General features: G+C 42.9%; 1 protein-coding gene across 1 annotated transcript in view; it reads right to left on the bottom strand.

Annotated features, from left to right (window-relative positions):
- Positions 1-4,767, bottom strand: part of Glce (glucuronic acid epimerase) — a 111,844-nt gene extending 107,077 nt beyond the window's left edge. Inside the window, exon 1 of the mRNA XM_076851008.1 lies at positions 4,592-4,767. The gene's annotated coding sequence lies outside the window, so the exon portion shown is untranslated. The remainder of the gene's footprint in view (positions 1-4,591) is intronic.
- Positions 4,768-5,513: the final 746 nt, after the last annotated feature.

The following is a 5,513-nucleotide window of genomic DNA, read 5'->3' as shown; positions in this document are numbered from 1 at the left end:
AGATAATGATCATGGGCAAGTTATTAAGTCAGGATTTGGTTTTGAAAATTAAAGGCAATGAATATATTAAAGCAATTATTGAGCCAATATAAAAACTCATAAACATTGGCACTACCATTTTTCAAATAAAAAGTAGCCAAGGTAAAATCACTGATGTCCAAAATTTGAAATTCCTAAATTAGTTAATTTCTTACTTAGCAATTTAGAGAGAGGAATTAATGGTTGTCTCAAAATTCTATAAGATTTTACTGCAAGCTTAACTCCTATTATGTCAGGAGTCTCAGTTCTTAAATATAAATCAAGAAAATAAGATAATTTAGAAACCCCAAAGTTCTAGGAAAATAGGACAACAATGAGATTTGAGTTTAATTCATCTGGGACATAAAAAAGACATTAATCTTGGTTTTAGAGTGTAACATGTAATGAGAGCCAATTATGTGTCAACAACAAATGGAAATTCAAAAAATAGTAAGAAATATAAACTTGCCTTTGAATCCAGGAAGAGAGAGATATAATTACAGCACACTAATAAACTTAACAGAATGAATAAACAAAATACGTTGGGTGAATAACTCAGTGAAATGGGAAGATGGCGAATCAGAGGGTATATGAGTCCTAAAAAGCACAGCATTAAGTTTTATCTTGAAAAAACAGTAGAATTCACTACAAGACAAGAGAACGAAATGCACACTAGGCAGTGGGGAGAACAAAAGTGAGTCAGGAAGCAATAATGTTCATTTAGTAAACTGCTCTTATTTGTAAAACTGGAACTTGAGATTACGGTAGGGGAAAGACAAATGAGCCAGATGATGAAAGGCCTTGTAATGATAAGAGTTAAGACTAAATACTGTAGGTACAAAGGAAGTATAGGTTTTAAAAAACAAGTGATGAACAGATTTGCATTTTAGAAAAATTACCTTGGCAGTAGTATATGAATGGATTAAAGGGAGTCAAGTCTGGAAGCAACCACTAAAGATCTCATTCCCCATACAGAGTTAAATAAGGATGATAAATAATGATAGAACCAAGGATCAAAAATTTAAAAACAACCATCCTTTAATAGACAAAACTAAATGACCCAAAGGAAACCATTCACCTTCATGAATGTATACTGTGGGGTTAAACAATTCGAATGTATCTTTAAAAAGAAGAGGCTTCTAAAATTAAGTCTAATATATAAAAACTATACAGAACTAATTGTATCCTGAGAACTAGCCTTCTACATAGCCACTCTACAGTATCTGTCCCTTCTTGTATATATAATATTGCAGCTCTGCAACATAAAAACCAATGTAGTTTAATTCTTAGAACTGGAGCTTATATTGACTACTGACAGAGACTTCTCTTACTGTGTGTGTGTGTGTGTGTGTGTGTGTGTGTGTAAATATGAAAACCAAGGCCCTAAAAGACTAAGGAATTATCCAAGGTCATGCTGTTAGTAGTACAATGAAGACTGGAATTCACGTCTTATGATTTCTTTTCTAGAAATTGCTTTAATATATCACATTTATGATTTCAGAGTTTTGAATAACTCAAGACACTTTGGTACTATCACTTTCAGCACTGTAATAATGATACTATAAAGCTTTTCAGAGTTCATATGTCTCACAATAAAAACATCTATTAGATGGGTATATGTTTGACTGACCAAAAAAATAAAGAAAGAAAACTTTCCTGATGCTTGTCCCACACTAAGAACACCTCCCTCCACCCAAAAAACTCCCTCTTCTTCTCTAGGGAGCCTACAAACTTCCTTTCTCAAACTCAGGAAACAATTTAATTTTAAAAAGAGCTAAGATTAATTCATCTTTATATAATTAAATATCCAACATCTTTTAACATTTTACTTAGGTCTACATCTTATTTTTGTTGTGCTCACTACCTCACCCTGCCCCTATAATTTTTAGACACTTAAAATATCTTTTTTCTTCATTTGTACAAACAGATGGAAGTGGCAATGTTAACACAGCCTCATAAATACCGCGTATTTCACAAATTTGCATAGTGTTCAAAATGTTTAAATTTTGAACTCTCTAATTTGCACTTAATGTGTGCTCATTTAAATAAATTCAAGATAAAAGTAAAAAATTAAATAGCTCTACCATGCCTCTGCAAATCCCTTCTAGAGAATCTTTAAATTAAGTTTGATGTGCATCCTTACAGACTTTCTTATACTTACATACAGAAGTATCTTTAAGGAATTAATATATAACACCCAAACTCTTATAATAATTTACTCTCTCATTAATAATTCAGAAAGTAGAGCACTACCTTGCTTGGGTTTTGGTGATTGTAACAGACATCAATTATATACCACTCATACTTTAAAAAATAACTGAATCCCAAGTTTTCTGTATACTTCTTTCTTAGCATCATTACAAGTTGTTTATTTTATTTGTCTCCCTTTTGATGTTGGTTAGGTGACTGCTAAAATCACCGTACCTTCAATGTTGTGACACCAAGCAGATAATCAAATATTTGATTGATAATTCTATCCTTACTTAGCAGTCATGAAAGCCATGTTTCTAAAATCTGCTGAATTTATCATTTGTCTTCCTCTCAAAAATCGGGGGGGGGGAGGGGAGGCAGGAGGATATACTTAAGAGTTCTGGGGGCCACAGTGTTAAATACCTGCTCAACTGATGGGTCTTGATGGCTGTAAAAGCCAAGCAGATATTTTAGTTTGAACAACAAAAACCTACTTTAAGCCCCTCAAAGAGTTAAATATTCCTGCACATCATTCCCTTGTTTTTTAAAAAATGTTTGCAAAATTCAAAAATTCAGTATGTTATCCCTACTCTCTAATTCTAACATGAAATAAAATGTCCTTTTAAAAAAGCTGTCAATAAGAAAAAGTCTGAGGCAGACTTTGCTTTTGCATAGTCAAATTTGTCCTTTATCCCAGATTACAAATTTACAGAACTATTATAGGTAAAGGCCCCACTGTCTGTCACAATAGACTCCCTAAGGAGAAGAAATGCCAGGTAAATGCCAGACTTTTGGTTTATACTTTTGTTTTTAAACCACATACACTTACATACAGGTCATTTTATTTAAATCTCACCTAAATTGGGCTAGTCACCAAGAACTCTTTAAGATCCAAAACTAAGTACACCTTCACAATAAAACTGATAAGCAAGATTCTGTAAAAGAGCTCTGTTAGCCATCCTTAACAGGTTGCAAAAGATGCTTTTGCAAAGATCTAGTTTTAGGGCTTCAAATTCCAATACTTTTTTTTTTGGAAGCTAAACTTGTCTCTCTCCACAATGTTTTTCAAAGAACACAGAAGTCAGAACACACTTTTCCAGCACTACTTAATTCTGCCTACACTCAGGCAAGACTTCAGGACAGATCTAAAAATGTAGGATCATCAAAGCAGACCACCTAGGAAGGGAAACCAAGATCACATAGCCTTCCTCGCCCTTAGCAATTTCCAGTTGCTTGGGAGCTGTATCTTCGCTGAACCCGCGGACATGTGCCTCCTACAGAACCTACAGATCACATGCCCAGTTAAAGGTACTGCCACTCTCCAGCTCCCACAGCTCCACAGAGTCCAGCGCGCCCCCACAGGGATCCCAGAGCAGAGAAAAGAGAACTGCAGAACAAACCCACTATTTCAACAACTAGGCAACAATACGGTCAATCCTCCAACTAAACATTGAGTAAATCTCATCTAGAGTGACCAGACCGAAACCGTTTCAGGATGCTGAACAGCCACTGGCAGTCAATTGGGCCAAGCTCAAGAAGGAAGCCAGGAAAGCTCCCTTGGGTCCTCAGAAGACTCAGCGCCTGCTGAGCCGCGCCCACGCTGCTAGATCGCCCGGGGACCCACTATCTGGCCCGGTCGCCCCCCCCATCCCCCCCGCCAAAAAAGAAAAGGCTGGGGACCAAGCCCAGTTACCGCCACCCTCTGGGCAAAGTAGAAACCCCAGTATATTCTCTGGTACCGGCGGGACAGCCTTCGGCCCCAGCCACGGACCGAGGCGGCCGCCCTTGCGGAACAGAGAGATACACCGCCCTCTGGGTCCCGAGACAGCGATAAACACACCCCTCTCCCCGGAACTCTGACACTCTGCTTCTTTATCTCAGGAATGCGAAGACGCCCCCCACCGCTCAAAGGACATCCCCCCAGTGATCTGCCCCCGGACACCTGGGACCTTGCTAAACTGCTTCCACTGCCCCCCAAACAGCCCAAGACCCCAATCAACAGTCCCCTTGACCCGGAACCCCGCTACACCACCTCAAGGAATCTTAAGACCTGACAAATCTCCCCCGACCCCGAACACCAGGGACCCTCTTTGCCGCCACCCACCCCCACTCAAAGCCAGAAGAGCCCCAGGACCCCCAACAAACCTCCCCCTCACCTCGAGAGTCCCCTCACCCGCTAAACCGCGCTTCGCCACCCGCCCCCGGATCCCACCGCAGCGCCTCCTCGCCCACCGCACTCCAGAGCCCCGCTAAGCCTCGCGCCCACCAGGCAGCGCAGCGCAGCCCCAGGAGCCGCCCCCGTCGGGAGCCCGCCTGCCCCGGCGGCTCCGTGTCGCCGCTCCTGGACCGCTCCTCCGCGGAGACGCGCGCTGGGCTTCCTCACCTGAGCAGCGTCGGGTGGCAAGCAGACTGGGAGCCCTGAGAAGGAAAAGGAGGCGGCAGGTAAACGGTGGCCCAGGCCTGCGGTGCCGCAGCTCCAGCCTCTCGGCGAGGAAGCGCTGGTATGAGGAGAGACCTCCAGCTCCGCGCGCAACCGGGAGACCAAGCCACCGCCGTGCCCGCCGCTCTTCCCGCGAGATCGCCGCCACGGCGAGGGGCGGGGCCGCGGCGAGGGGCGGCCGCGGCCGCTCCTCGAGTGACAGCGCCGGCAGCCTGTTGGCGGCAGCGCAGGAGGAGGGACTCGAAACCTACTGTGACCTATTGTAAGAGAGGAAAGGTGATCCGCCCCACCCTTCATCAATAAACCACGGGCAAAGGTAGCAGAGACCTGAAGTAGTCTGAGGAGATGGACTTTGGGGCGAGGTCTGGATGACGTGCCTTGCTAGCGTTTGGTCCTGCTCGGCCGCCATAGATACACATAGTTTGGGGAAAGAGTCGGCCGGTCCTGCACTGGAATAAACGAGGCTCACCTTTGATAACAGCGAGACCTGAAGTAGCGCGGAGATTTCTTATCTTCCAGGTTGAATGTGTATCTGCCTTGGGTTGCCCGCCTAGTAACTTCCATTTAATTAAGATTAAAACTCCCCTCTTTCCCCCATTTCGGCCTCTTCTCCCTCTCTACTACAAATAGGGTGACAGTTGTTAAGATGCCCATGTTTTCCAAGCCCCAGCCCGGGACATCTGGTTTGACAAAGGACTCCTGTGATTCATGCAATTATTTCTACTTCCTATAGAGTAAAAAATCTCACTTGAGTCACCAACATAACAAATTCCCAAATTATATGAAAAGTAACTTTGTAGACCCAAGTGGCCAGTAGTGTTTGGCACACGCAGAGCACTGAATACATATGAAAGGAATGAATAAA

The sequence above is a fragment of the Callospermophilus lateralis genome, chromosome 3 (genome assembly GCF_048772815.1).
Source record: "Callospermophilus lateralis isolate mCalLat2 chromosome 3, mCalLat2.hap1, whole genome shotgun sequence".
In the NCBI taxonomy this organism is placed as follows: Eukaryota; Metazoa; Chordata; class Mammalia; order Rodentia; family Sciuridae; genus Callospermophilus; species Callospermophilus lateralis.
This window is presented reverse-complemented; position numbering and strand designations above follow the sequence as displayed.